Genomic DNA, 13876 nt, shown 5'->3' with positions numbered 1-13876 from the left:
CGCCAACTTCGTTCCAGGCCTCGGCGACCAACATCGATACCACTTCTCAGTGCAGCACTCCGTGAAGAATGGGCTGCCATTCCGCAAGAAACCTTCCAGCATCTGATTGAACGTATGCCTGCTAGAGTGGAAGCTGGCATCAAGGCTAAGAGTGAGCTAACACAATACTGATTTCCAGCATTACCGATGGAGGTTGCCACGAACTTGTAAGTCACTTTCAGCCAGGTTTCCGGATACTTTTGATCACATGTGTACTTGCAGACAAGTTCCACTGAGGAATACAGTTAGGAGGCACGTGACACTGCCTCCGTATAGGAATGCGAACGAGATGAACCGGTGTTAGCGTCCACTGCTTTCAGGAATCAGTCTTCGCTCGTGTGCTCGCCGGAGAAAGGTGGCACATAAAGCGTACGAAAAATAACTGCGAGCTGGTAAATAATGGCAGCTGTAGCCATTGACTCAGAGAGCGAGACTGTGTAGTCACTCCCACAACTGGCAGCGCCACATATTCGCAGCAGGCACCGAGTACACAGCAACGGGCCGTAACACGCCTGCCTTCGTCAGGTCAACGTAGTGTAGCGCGATCCTATGGTCTCCGGCACTTGGAGAAAGTTGCCTGCACAGCAACACCAAGTCAGTCTAGTATTCTTTCCTGCGTACTTACCAGACACGCGCCGGTGGTATTCTGTTGACCACCTACGCTGCGAACTTGGTTCACGCTGTTTGTCTGTGACTACTTCTTATAGCTTCTCGACGGACTTGGGCCTTACGCGAGCACTTATGGTATTTCTCCCTGTTTGGCGTTTGTGTAACAGCAGCCAGCCAGAAGCTCTTGTTGTGCGCCAAACTCTTAAGGGCGCTACTTGGAGGCCATTTGCAGCCATTCACGGACTTCATGTTCCCACAGAACTATGGAATTTGTGTGGATGAAAATACACCATGTCACCGGGCCACAATTGTTCGCGATTGGTTTGAAGTGCATTCTGGGCTTTTTGGGCTAACGGTCGGACCATCCAGACACCCGACATGAATCCCATCGAATATTTATTGGACATAATCCAAAAGTCAGTCAGTGCACAACATCCTTCACCGGCAACACTCTCTCAATTATGGACGGCTATAGAGGCAGCATGGTTCAATATTTCTGTAGGAGAGTCCAATGAATTGTTATGTCCAGTCCACGTCGAGTTGCTGCACTACTCTGGGCAAAAGGAGGTCCGTCACGGTATTAGAAGGTCCCATGACTTCTTATCACTTCAGTGTACTTTTCATCATGTACTTTTCGTGTGTCACTTGTTTTCATTTCTGCACATTCCCAATAGGTGGCAGCACCTGTTTACTGAAAACTGTTCCGTTTTGTTTGGTTTTAGTAAGTTTTGACTAGAATGTGTCTAGAATGTTAATATAAACAGCACTGTCGAATAAGTGATTGTTTTATCACAACAATACACCGATGTATTTTTTTCGTTTTAGCATTGACACTATATTCGGCAACGACCTATTCTTTCACATTCCAGTGGCACCGTTTTCATAACTTTTAAGAATTAGTATCGCGTATTCTGAATGTTGTACATATTCCAGTTATTTTCTAAAACAAATAGTACTATTCAGATTGAACAAGTTCTAAAATTTTGGTGAATCTCACCAGTTTTTAAAGAAAAACAGTGTTTTAATCTTATTTTGTCACAGAACAATGCACTGACCCCTAATATAAACTTTTCATTCATATAATCTGAGTTGAGGAATGAGGAAAAGTTTCACAATTCCTACTACTGGTTCCAGGGCGTTAAAAGATAAAATTTTGATAAGAAAACGATGTGCTGAAATGCACCGTTTGGATATAAACTAAGTTTGAAGATAGGATCACGTTCAAATCGCCCGCTTCACGGTACGCATACATACTGAGAAGAGGCACTGTCGTCAGTGAGTGTTGCAATTATGGCATCACATTTTATTTATTTATTTATTGCCAAATTATAGACCTGTTACCTGATGTTTTGAAACAGGTAGTACATATTATAATTTTCTGTTTTCATCTTTTTCTAGTTTTCTTTTATTTTTATCTACAACGTTTTACAAAGAATAATACTTTTTAAAATAATAAAATTTAAGGCTGAAATATACATAAAATTTTGTTATTTTTTAAGAAGAATATAAAAAGATGATAGGATACAGAAGAGATCTGTTAGTGCCATCACCGATTGTGACTGGCGGTGAATATCTCGGAATGGTTTATTCGAGCTGTTGACCGCCAGTCACAAAAAAAAAAAAAAAAAAAAAAAAAAAAAAAATTTGTTTTGTTAGTAGTACAGAAATAGTATTGCTAATCCTATGTATTAACTTGAGGTGATCATCCGTGTACAGTATTTGGTACTTTCTTGGCTGGATCGCCAGCACCTTATGCTTATTTACTGCCACATCTCGTCTTCCTCCTCCTGTTGCTCTTCAGTATCACTGTTTTCACTGTCACTGTGGGTATCGCTGTCCGCCCTCTGAAAATCGTTACTACGTTGCATATATGCATGTCTGTTATTTCGTGTCCGCCGGCACTCTTCATGCGTTGTTTTTGAAATACTGCGTTTAGTTGTGCCAATTGTTCTTCGTCTCATGAATGTCATTTTGTGTGGAGTCTAAGTCTAGTGTATGACCATTGTTCGCGTATTGCCCGCGGAAAAAGACAGTGTTTTCTGGAGAACCTTCTTCCCCGCATGTGTATGTAGATGCCTGTCTCAGACTCAAGCTGTTTAAGTGCATGGGGTGAGATGCGTGTCCGGTTAAGTAACGTACCATACCGTGGCTGGGATCGATATATTTCATTCTCAACCGCTCCCCCGCATCACATACCATTTAAGCCCGACTATAGCAACAACCGCGAGGAACTGGTACTTTCGCAACTGGGAGGGTTGACTGCGGTGTTCCACGGACTCGCCACACTCTACACTTTGAAGAGGACGTCCTTCCTTACGTAGAAAAGAGCCCGAAGGTGGGTACTCGGAACACTGCCCATACTATGGGCTCCTACAGAGCGCACAGGTCAGAGCTTATTGTCTATGCTGAGTGCGTACTGCGAAGTGGGCATTTTCGAAATGATAACGATATTCATACTTTTTTTACACCCAAACTGTACATTCCTGGACCTGAGTTCCTCATCAAAGCTTTATCTACCACCTCCCCTCTACAATCCCTAGAAGCCTGCAATGGGAATTGCGAAACACCCTGTAAATGCGAAGAACTACCTCTCCAGGATCAGTGCTCTTTCTTCAACTAAGCGATTTTAATCGAATGTTCCATTACTGTGTGATCACTTATTTCTACATATGTCATTTTTGGTGTTGTGCAAATCCCGGAAGTAGTAACGGTAGTAAAGTTTTCAGTGAAGGAAGAAGCCAGCAATGCGATCTACTCTTTGACACCATATGTTTCAATTCAAGTACGGTCACTGAGTGTGAAAGAACAGTCTGATGGACAGGACAAAGCTGCACTACAGCCTTCTGTCTGATGTTTCCGAAGGCAGGTAACCTGAAAGGTGATAAATACTATGGAAAACCGTGGTACACATTCATCGTGTAACTGATGCGGTTACAGAACCATACTCGTAGTATCAAGTGAGGGCAAATGCCCCTTGTCCCGATAAATGAAGGGAAATTGCAACAGTGACAAATCAGGCAGAACACTGAATTATGGTATGGCGATGATGATAACGATAGATTTTTTTAATGTCTCGTATGAAAAATTAGATAACACTGATCTCAAATGACCTGTTCTAGATTGAACAGATTGTGGACTACGAAAGTTTGTTAACAAAATTCGTTTGGCACAGAACTTCCAAATCCCGCTACAGAACAACGATGCCTTTCGTGACTGCTCCCCTCGCTCCCCATAACGCCTCCCCTCCCCCTCCCGCCCCCGCCCTTCCCCTCACTTAAATACCTAATGGCGTAACGTGACGGTCTATCGCATTATTCCACGATGAACGGTCGCTCGCCACTCGCGTTGATTACACATTGGCAATATAGTGGTCACGACTCCGGCAAATAGGTTTCTAAAGCCAATAACCGGGCGCGGTGGACCGCGCACGCCGTGTCAAACGCATTAGCCGCACCAAACTACGCAAAATGATCCCCTGTGTTTCCAACTTCGTTACCAGCCAAACAAGCGTTATTTGCCGGCACCGAACCGCGATAATTTAGAATAACTGAAAATGACGGACAGCGCTTGATAACAGAGCTTCGAAACAAGGACTCCATAACTGGCAACCAAAGGCTACTCCTTTTGTTGGGGAGTAGACTTTGCACTCAGAGGAAATGACCTTCGGCGAGTTTTATTAAACTCCAAGGGAATCTCATCCAGTACGTTACGCTTAGACAGATATCCACTCCTTAAAAGGAACAATTGGGAAAGAAGTACAGTATCACTATAACGTCGACTGGTAAGTGTACCACATTCAAAGATTTGGAGGTCAATACGCCCACGCAATATCATGCGCCCCCACATCATAACACGTGCATCATCACAAAGAACATGTTCGACAATGGTGAACGTACCCTCATATAGCGGGAAGTGCGATCACGTAATGCACCCAGAAACATCGTCGAACATGATCGTTTTGATGATCTAGGTGTTGTGGTGTCTGGGCTATGGGGGAGGGGCTAACGCTGCATGGGAGTAATCAAGATGATGATGATGATCATCATCATCATCATTTTCCAATTCTAGTTTCCCGGATGATGTGTACAAACGCACGCTACCTCTTCTGTCTTCATACATCTTCTGTTCCAGGATAACTTCCGATGTGTGTCCTTTATCCTCCACGCCTGATCTTACAGTTTCTACCCAACGCTTTCTTGGTCTTACCCGTGGTCTTCTTCCTACGAGGTTCAGGTTGAAATACTTTTTGGCAGGTCATTCGCTGTTCATTCTCATTATGTGCCCATACCACTGAAGCCTGCGTTTTTTTCTTTTTTTTTATGGCACTGGTATCAGAAACCTCAGTACCACCTACTTTTCTATTCACCTCATTCATGATTTTGCCCTTTCTAGTTGTTTGATTCAGAGTTCTAATGTATTTCATTTCCGTTACCTGAATTCTGTTGAGGTCTTTGTTTAGTAGGGTACATGTTTCTCAACCATATGTAAGGAATGGTATGAAATAGGTTTGATACACGGTCGCTTTTGCTTTTCGTGTCATTTTATGGTCCCAGAGAAGATTTCTTATTTGACTGTAAAAACTGAATGCTTTCTGTGTCGTCCTGAGTATTTTCTGCTTAATGGTGTTGTCTTTCGAGATCACGCTTCCGATGTACTTGGAAATGGGAAACATATTCTACTTTGACTCCTTTTAGAAATATATTTGAGGTTGTTCCTTGCCTGTAGACTGTCATTTCTACTGTCTTTGTTTCATTTATTTTTAGTACGAAATTATTGAATGTGTTGTTCGAATCATTAAGTTTCTTCTGAGTTTCTGCTTCTGTCTCTCCCCATACTATCAAATCATTAGCAAAAGCCTGGGCATTTGATTCGCTATTTTTTTGATAGATTTTATGATCTTGTCCATTACTATTACAAACTGGAGTTTCTTGTTGGAAACGTCTCATTGTTTCAAACCATTCTTATCTTCGTTACCTATCTAGATACAGCTGTAACACTTTTGGTATAGCGTCTTGACTTTATGAATTAGGTACTCTGGCACCTTTAAAGGCCTTCCAAACATTCACATATCTTGTTTAGAGGAACACTATCATACGCTTGTTCAATGTCCACAAATTCAGACACAAGATTTCTTCCATATTCTCAGCACTTTTCTGTCTTCATTCTTACTGCAAAAATAAGACCCATAGTACCTCGGTCTTTCCTGAATCCATGTTGTTCTTCCTCAGGCAGAGGTTCTACTATCTTTCCACATCTCATTTCTGTGATCTTTTGAGCAGCTTCACGGTGTGTGGCAGCAGCGTGATGCCTCTGTAATTTCCACATTTTCGTCGACCGCACTTCTGAACATAGTGATGATGACTCCTTTACTCCAATCTTCTGAGAATTTGTTTTCTTCGCAAATAACTGATATCACTCCTAAGCTGCCTTTGTCATGTCTGAGCTGAGATCATCATAGCCTGTCGACTTTCCATTCCGCATGTTCTTTATGCTGTTTCTACCTCACGCCATTTTAATGGATGTTCGTAGGTTTGTACTTCATTAATTACTCTACAGTCGTTGACGGTTGTGTTGTCCCCATGTCCAATTAATAGCATGTTGACGTACTTTTTCGTTTCATCCCTTGTTCCTTTCTGTGTCCAAAGTATGTTACCGTGAAGTGTTTCCAGTTCAAGGATATTTACATATTCATTTCGTTTACTCTTTAGTCCTTTGTTTAGTTTCCCACTTCCCTGATAGTCTTCCTCTATCCTTGAAGTAAAGTCCTCCCAGCACTTTTCTTCCTGGATCAGTGTTTTTAAAGCTAATTTCTTTCTGCGGTATTCTTGTGCTAGATGTTCAACTGCTAATTCACTTCGTCTACCATCTGTTTTCTGTTTTTCATAGTCTAATTTTCTTTTCAGTACGTTCCTATCTTTTACTGCTGTCTTCGCCCCCTCTTTTCACCAAGTATTTCCTTCTCTTTTGATGTGGCAATCGCTTTTCCGCAGATGTCCTTGGCCTCTTTAAGTAGGGTTTCTTTGAATAAAGACCATTCTTCTTCTACTCATCCTTTCTCATTTTTGGGTAAATTGGCTGTTATTCGTGCTTTTCGTTTCTTTTCTTTTCCATATCCTTCAACAGCCAAGTCTCAATCTTTGGAATTCTCTTTTGTTTAAATTGTGGCACGTGAACGTCTTTTAGGTCAGCAATTAATAATCGGTGGTCGCTATCTAGGCACTCACTGGGCATGACTTTAACATCTGTAACATACTGATCAACTATTCTATCCTTGATGAAGAGGTGTTATCAAAGTCTTGAGCTTGCCATCCAGCTGTATCTTGTTATTTTATGACTTTCCCTTTTCTGATACCACGTGTTCTGTATGGTTAAGTTGTTTTGCACACGGAAAATAATTAGATTCTCTCTTTCCGGGTTTCTGTTCCCGTAACCATGAGGACCGATGATGTTTCCACGTCCTAGTCTTTTTTACCAACTTGAGCATTCAAATCGCCTGTAATGATAGTATTCTCCTGTGTTGTTTGTTCTTCAAGCTCAGTAAGGAAATGCTCTTTCTCCTCCGTGGTACATCCTGTCTGAGGATGCTTCACTATAATGACGTCCTCTGGTAGCGATAGATCTTTCTTAGCGCTTCCTTGAATCGGATTATAAAAACTGAGTAGAGGATCTTACCGTTCTCCTGACTGCTCGTGGTAATGGCTACTGTCGCTAACTTGGCACTCATTTCATTCCTGCGAAGAACTCCACGGGATTTTAGCAATATAAAAGTAACTTCGTGTTCCTCTCTCGCAATTGTATATACTGGATTATCTTAAACATCAAAGGGATCTTGTAGCGTTGTCCGCTGTGATATTTCAGTACTTCTAGTGCTGCTTGAGAACTTTCGGATCAACGTTTTGTGATACGCACTTCGCGACTGCCGAAATTGTTGTTGATTGTGTTTTTAGGGGCAGTTTACATCATCTTGTGTCCCTGGAGCCAAAGTCGATATATGCACAGCTGGCCTATTCATAGCGTCTTTTGAAGCATATGTGTGCGTGCGCGCGCGCGCGCGTGTGTGTGTGTGTGTGTGTGTGTGTGTGTGTGTGTGTGTGTGTGTGTGTGTATTATTAAGTCGGGAGCAGAAGTCGATACATATACACTAGTAAAATATGATTAATATTACTGTACACTGGTGTGCAAAATTTAAGGACTGAAGTAATTGCAAAGTAACATAGCCCGATGAAATTTGGACCTTATACAGAAAGAACTGCTTCAGTATAGTGCAGCAGGTTGCTGGAAGAAATACCCAATGATACGATCAGATGACACTTTTATTCAAAGACAGTAATTATACTGATATTGCCGCGATTTGTAAGGGTATCCTGGACATTACAACCGACGGACACGATTTTTTAATAGGCTGTTTGATAACCACGGACGGCGATACATGCTCTGCAACGCGCTCCTATGCTGGCCACAATGTTGGCGAGGAGTTCTCGTGGTAGAGCGCTCCCTTCCTCCACCAGCGCCGTTGACAACTCCTTTATGGTCCAAGTTGCATATGGACGTGCTGTAGCACGTCTCCCCAACGCATCCCCCGCGTGCTCGAAGTCGGGGGAACGGGCAAGCCAGTAAAAAAAAAAAAAAAAAAAAAAAAAAAAAAAAAAAAAAAACGCACGTGGGGAAGGACGACAGTGTCAGAATAAGGTTGACGGTGAGAGAACCGCCTTCAAAGATTTGGTGCTCAGTACGCCCATACATACTGCTTTCAAACCTAAACCAAGCCTCGGATGGAAAAATGAATCAGACACGAGACATGACAGTTCCTCTAGTACCGCTCGAAGTAATGTGGTGCAAATACCTCGTGCTCATCGAAGATAACGGAAGACACAAAACCCTCCCAAAAAGGAACGACAGAAAATTGGTACACTCAATATCCTCACTCTCAACAACAAATGTGAAGAACTAGTAGAACTTGCGTGTAGGCGTAAGCTCAGGATATTGGGATTGCGTGAGATAAAGCGGAAAATTTGTAAGAAAAAATCACTGAGAAATGGATATGTGCTATACTGGAGAGGTAACAGCTGCGAATCCAAATATGGAGTTGGCCTCGTCCTCCATAGATATACAGACATACGTCAGATACGTGAGTGGCTGGATCATCCAGATGAGACTAAGGGCTGGTAATACACAGTATACTGTTTTCCAAGGATATGCACCTCAGAAAGGATGTACCACGGAGGAGAAAGAGCATTTCCTCACTGATCTTGAAGAACAAATAACACAGGAGAATACTATCATTACAGGTGATCTGAATGCTCAAGGTGGAAAAAAAGACTAGGATGTGGAAACATCATCGGTCCTCATGGTTATGGGAATAGAAACCCGGAAAGAGAGAATTCTTTTCCGTGTGCGAAACAACTTCACCGTACAGAACACGTGGTATCAGAAGAGGGAAAGTCATAACACCAGACGTATACTAAACGAACCTTACCATTAAAGATTTACGTAGCAGTAGTGCTCAAAAATTCAGTCACAAACGTTTCATACAACACCTACGTCGAAATGGCTGGGTAGCGAGCAAGAGGTTATTAACTAAACTGTGCACGCCTGCCAGCGATGGGAACCGTGCAACGGACACACTACTTAGTCAGCTGTTGAACTTTGGATACAGGCCACTTCAATTCATAGCGTCACAAAGCTTCTGTCTATCGCCAACGTCAGGGTCAAGGTATTAAAACTACTATCGACCTCCCTTACTTCAGATGGAACAAAGATACTGTACGACTATCAACATGAACTGTTGAGTGCTATTGACAAGGAATTTCAGATCGATTCCATATTTCTGGATTTCCGGAAGGCTTTTGACACTGTACCACACAAGCGGCTTGTAGTGAAATTGCGTGCTTATGGAATATCGTCTCAGTCATGTGACTGGATTTGTGATCTCCTGTCAGAGACGTCACAGTTCGTAGTAACTGACGGAAAGTCATCGAGTAAAACAGAAGTGATTTCTGGCGTTCCCCAAGGTAGTGTTACAGGCCCTTTGCTGTTCCTTATCTATATAAACGATTTGGGAGAGAATCTGAGCAGCCGTCTTTGGTTGTTTGCAGATGACGCTGTCGTTTATCGACTAATAAAGTGATCAGAAGATCAAAACAAACTGTAAAACGATTTAGAAAAGATATCTGAATGGTGTGAAAAGTGGCGGTTGACCCTAAATGACGAAAAGTGTGAGGTTATCCACACGAGTGCTAAAAGGATCTCGTTAAACTTGGATTACACGATAAATCAGTCTAATCTAAAAGCCGTAAATTCAACTAAATACCTAGGTACATGAACAGCTTAAATTGGAATGAACACACAGAAAATGTTGTGGGGAAGGCTAACCAAATGGTTCAAACGGCTCTGAGCACTATGGGACTTAACATCTGAGGTCATCAGTCCCCTACACTTAGAACTACTTAAAACCTAACTAAGGACATCACACACATCCATGCCCGAGGCAGGATTCGAACCTGCGACCGTAGTGGTCGAGCGGTTCCAGACTGTAGCGCCTAGAACCGCTCGCCCACCCCGGCCGGCGGCTAACCAAAAACTGCGTTTTATTGGCAGGACACATAGAAAATGTAACAGTCCTACTAAGGAGACTGCCTACACTACGCTTGTCCGTCCTCTTTTAAGAATACTGCTTCGCGGTGTGGGATCCTTACCAGATTGGACTGACGGAGTACATCGAAAAAGTCCAAAGAAAGGCAGCACGTTTTGTATTATCGCGAAATATGGGAGAGAGTGTCACAGAAATGATACAGGATTTGGGCTGGAAATCATTAAAAGAAAGGCGTTTTTCATTGCGATGGTATCTTCTCACGAAATTCCAATCACCAACTTTCTCCTCCGAAAGCGAAAATATTTTGTTGACACCGACCTATATAGGGAGGAACGATCACCACCATAAAATAAGGAAAATCAAACCTCGGACGAAAAGATATAGGCGTTCATTCTTTCCGCGCGCTATACCAGATTGGAATAATAGAGAATTGTGAAGGTGGTTCGATGAACCCTCTACCAGGCACTTAAATGTGATATGCAGAGTATCCATGTAGATGTAGAAGTCGCACCGAGAAGTTGCTTAATAAGAATACAGAAGAAAAATGCGTCCGATCGGAAGTGACATTAATGATTTATTACGCAACACGAATGGCTAACATCACAGGCGCTACAACTGTAGGAAACAAAACCTACACTTCATCTCTCCCTGTCTTGTTGCTCGAAGATTTGCCATTAATGCCTGCTCTTCTGTGACCAAGGGGTAGTTCCCTCCTTTTCCTATTGGACTGGAGACTAAAACCAATCCAAAAACGAATCCACGAGTGACTGTGTCTGCGACTCATCTACTCATCTTTCACAGAGGGTTCGTCGCATATACTATGTTCATGCTTTCAGTTACAGGTCTATGCTTATTCTATTATCAGCCTATAATCATTCCTGCGGCGTGCAACATACCCTGCAACTGTTCCTTTATTGTGTGAATTAGTCTGACACATTTCTCTACTGTCATTGGTCTCTGTAGAAAACGAGGCATGTACCCCGGAGAGAGTGACGCCATGTACAATAGTACTTCATAAATGATAGTAAAGGCTCGTCTCCGTCAATACACTCACCAGCCAACTAGCATCATATCTTCGTCGTCTCTGCTCTATCTACACATATTATAAATTAAAATTAGCCACCGCGTTTTTTTTTTCTGTCTGTACGCATATGATAGTTAATTTCAGGAACTACTGCAGCGATTCTGATACGTTTTTCACTAATAAACAGACTGATTCACGAGAAAAATTTTATTACCGCTACACTAGACAAGTCATCCAACCGTGTATACTTAAGAGGTTACGAGGTGCACTCAAGTTATAACACCTCCGACTTTTTCCTCGCGAACTAAGCATACGAAAACTGTGTTATCAATTCTCCACTTAATCTCCCTGCAGCGCACACATGTATACCAACGTCGACCCGATGGTTTATGGGCTACTGTGAACGTTTCTTTTGGAGTCTGGTTTGACAATGGAAAATCGTTGATGCAATAGCGTCACGACTAGTGAATGTGCGACGACGCAGAGTGTCTGTCACCGTTGGAAACAGCCACAAGTCGTTAGGTTCCTGGTCATATGAGTAGGGATCATGAGAAATCACTTCAAAGCATTTTTCGCGAAGTTGCAGCGTCCCATGCGCCCTATGAGCTGGTGCGTTCTCTTGGTGAAAGAGCACATGTACAGCCCTTTTTGGCCATTTTTCACACTATGTTGAAAGGAGTTTGTTCTTCAAAACGTCTTGGTAGTGTATATCTGTGACAGTAGTGCCCTTTGGAACGCAATGAGTAAGAATTACGCCATTAAGCCACCGCTGTCACAGAAAAGTCCCATCATCGTTTTTTCAGCACTCGCGCTTACCTGAAATTTTTTGGATGGTGTGCGTGTGTGCGTGTGCATGTGCGTGTGCGTGTGTGTACGCGCGCGCGCGCGCGTTTCCATTGGGTTGACTGGCACTTCGTTTCAGGATTGAAAAACGACATCGATATCTCATCCATCGTCAAAATCGATGAAGAGTCCCATTCATGCTGTCATCACGCATCAGCATTGCCTGACAATGTGCCACGCGCGCAGCCTTGTGGTCGTCCGTCAGCATTCGTGGGATCCACATGGAGGGTACTTTTTGTGTTTCAGGCATTCATACAGGATTGTGCGGACAGTTCCCACAGAAATGCCAGCTTTGGAAATGGTGTGCTCCACACTCGTTCGGCAACACTCTCAAACAACTTTATCCACTCGATCATGTCGTCAGACAGGCCGGGGCAAGGCCGAGATTGTCTTTGTTGTCACACGACGTTCTGCCTTCTTTGAACTTTCGGATCCGCGCACACACGTTAGACACATCAATAACACCATCGCAATATGTATCACTCAACTGAAGATGAACTCCAATCGGCGTCACAGCACGAAAATGAAGAAAACGGATAATTACGCTGCTCGCGAAATGTAAATACCGCCATTTTAAGTATCAAAACCAGTCCACACACTCTCCGCTACCGCTATAGTTGTCTCTGTCGTAGACATCTGCTGTCTCTATCACACATTCACAATGAGTGCACGCGTATTTTAAAATAAATCGCATCTTTCTACCTGTTTCCAGTTGTGAGAAAAAAAATCTGTGGTGCACTTCGTAAAATCAGTGCTACCCGAGGGAAGTTGGGGCAGGTCGCTAGTTGCTACTAGTTTCCAAACCCACCAACCTCTTGCTGGGACATGTTTTCGCCATACAGTTCCTGCCGTAACTGGCCTCTCTGAGAGGAATACCATTAAAACGTGCGCCGAATGTACAGCGCTAAAATGGCGGTGTATGTGCCCACTATCTGCTTGTACTGTAACAGCATATAATAGTGACATGAACTGCCAAACAAATTTTACAGCAGAATACGACTCAAATTGTTAAAATGAAATGCGAGGCGTACCTGCTGGTAATGGAAGGTTAATAAAGTAATTACCTTTTCAAATAGGTTTCAGTCTCTCCACTGAAGGATCGATCGGGCTGTTCGAGACCCGACTCACTGTAGAGCTCAATGTTTTCCAGTCAGATACCAGTCGAATGTGGGAAATGAGGGATACGGGCCTTGGGGCAGGGGAGAGGGAGCGAAAGGGAAGACAACAGAATATTTAAGAACTGATTCCCAGTTCTGCCATTTGCCTTACAAACAAGGGAAATCTCCCGAAAATCTTTGATTATGACCAGCAGATCCGCAAGTATTTTTTACTTAGTTCTAGGACAATACGTCTCAGACGAAAATGTGGAGACTACTAAATGTAAAGAGAGTAAAGTAGATGACTTGGTCAGCTTGGGTAGTGCGTCTACCGCAGCAATCGCCTGCTTGAAATCCTACCTTTTGTAAATTTCCCAGCGGAGAATATAGAAAAGAACCTTGCTCAGAAATGGCGCATTCGAAATATTTTTAATTTTTGTATAAAAGCTTGTCTGCTTTCGTATATCTGTTCGCGTCAGTTAAGACAGGACTGTCGATGACTTGTTCGACAGCCTTAGTATACCTACGGTAGTCGCCTGCATACGATTCTCTTTTTAAATTCATTAATGCAAAGAGGTGGTTACGCACACATTATAAATTTGTGGATCTGCCTCTGAAGTATGGCAGAACGAACATAATTCAAGCCTGCCAATGCGTCAGGCGCTTGCTTAA

The 13876-nt window shown here is 42.9% G+C and overlaps 1 protein-coding gene across 3 annotated transcripts in view; it reads right to left on the bottom strand.

Annotated features, from left to right (window-relative positions):
• LOC126236747 (peroxisome biogenesis factor 1) overlaps positions 1-13876 on the bottom strand; it is a 404197-nt gene that overhangs the window by 4967 nt on the left and 385354 nt on the right. The window lies entirely within an intron of this gene.

The sequence above is a fragment of the Schistocerca nitens genome, chromosome 2 (assembly GCF_023898315.1).
Source record: "Schistocerca nitens isolate TAMUIC-IGC-003100 chromosome 2, iqSchNite1.1, whole genome shotgun sequence".
Classification (NCBI taxonomy): domain Eukaryota; kingdom Metazoa; phylum Arthropoda; class Insecta; order Orthoptera; family Acrididae; genus Schistocerca; species Schistocerca nitens.
The sequence above is the reverse complement of the archived record's forward strand: the minus strand, read 5'-3'. Positions and strand labels throughout refer to the sequence as shown.